This window comes from Staurois parvus, unplaced genomic scaffold (genome assembly GCF_062004578.1).
Source record: "Staurois parvus isolate SC_StPar_1 unplaced genomic scaffold, SC_StPar_1.0 ptg000454l, whole genome shotgun sequence".
Lineage (NCBI taxonomy): Eukaryota > Metazoa > Chordata > Amphibia > Anura > Ranidae > Staurois > Staurois parvus.
The window spans coordinates 9091221-9092541 of record NW_028318250.1 but is presented as its reverse complement, the minus strand read 5'-3'; the positions used below and the strand labels follow the sequence as shown (position 1 = coordinate 9092541).

The following is a 1321-nucleotide window of genomic DNA, read 5'->3' as shown; positions in this document are numbered from 1 at the left end:
CCTCCATCCGTGAAAACACACACATAAGGCAAAGAAAAAGTGACAAACGTGGGAGTGATAATAAATAAATAAATAAGAAAAGTAAGAAAATAATAAAAAATGGTACCGTGCCGAAATGTGCACAGACCAGGCCCTGAGGCCCGTAGCAAAAATTGCCCTGGACTTAGCCAAAAGGCCTGGTCCTTAGGGCGCTGTGCAAAAAGATGTGTAAAAACAGTGGCCAAGTGTCATCTTCACACCGTGGGGTCCCACACCCAAGTGTTACTAGTGACACCCCTGAGCGCGTCTCCTCAGGGGGCACTGAGTTTGCGGACTTTTTGCCTCCCCAGCCCCTGGCCAGACCAAGGTAGCATGTTCAGATCAGGAGGTACTGGGTCTTTCCAGTCTCCCCAGAGGAATTACTCCCAAGGCCCCAGAACGAATCATGGCGCTCCCTGGTTTCTGTCCCTCCGGTACTAGCCTTCCGGACCCCCATCATACCAGTGAGGGTACTATACAACAACCATCCCCGTAAACTAGAATGGTCGGGAGCACCCCCACTGGACACTGATAAGAACAGATACTACACTTGATCTTAGCCAAAAGGCCGAGAAGCGATAATAATACTGGTACTTAGGAATGAGTGAATCTGCCCAGGTTCAATTGATAAAGGGTTTTAGCGAATACTGGTGAACCTAACTTAGCGGCAAATCCAACTCATGGCTACAGCAGGTGAATCTAGTTTATAATGTCTGTTCGTTTTTAGGGCTAAATTGCATTTTACTGTAATGGTACAGTGGTATCGGGACATCTATCATTGGAAAAAAAAAATTAAAACAAGCTGCACACTTGGAGGTATGCCACGGGAGAGGCACGCTGCAAGCCACAGTGTGCCTGCAGAGGAGAGAGGCAGAGGAGATTGGAGGGGGGACAGAGAGGACCAGCACCAAGGCAGAGAGACACACAGGAAGATGCAGGAGCAGTGGCAGGAGTGGCCCGGAGGAGCAGCCAGAGAATGCTGAGAGAGGAGACACACAGGAGGACACAGGAGCAGTGACAGGAGTGACCCAGATGAGAGTGAGGAGCAGTTGGATTAATGAGAGCGGGTGTGGGAGTCGGGACAGACAGGGGGACTGCAGGAAGCAGTGACATGAGAGGCTGGACAGCAGGGAGATGTGACAGAAGAGTGGCCAGCACTGTACGGGGGGGGGGCAAATTACACTGACAGGAGGAGCGACAGGAGGGCATGAGGACACTGTTATGAGAAGTGCCGCCAAAAAGACAAGAGCTGCGCACAAACTGACAGGTGGAGCTGCAGGCACGTGGTGTGTGTGGGAGCGGT

At 51.3% G+C, this 1321-nt stretch overlaps 1 pseudogene; it reads right to left on the bottom strand.

Moving 5' to 3' along the window:
* Positions 1–483: 483 nt before the first annotated feature.
* LOC149453039 (U2 spliceosomal RNA) lies at positions 484–598 on the bottom strand (annotated as a pseudogene).
* Positions 599–1321: the final 723 nt, after the last annotated feature.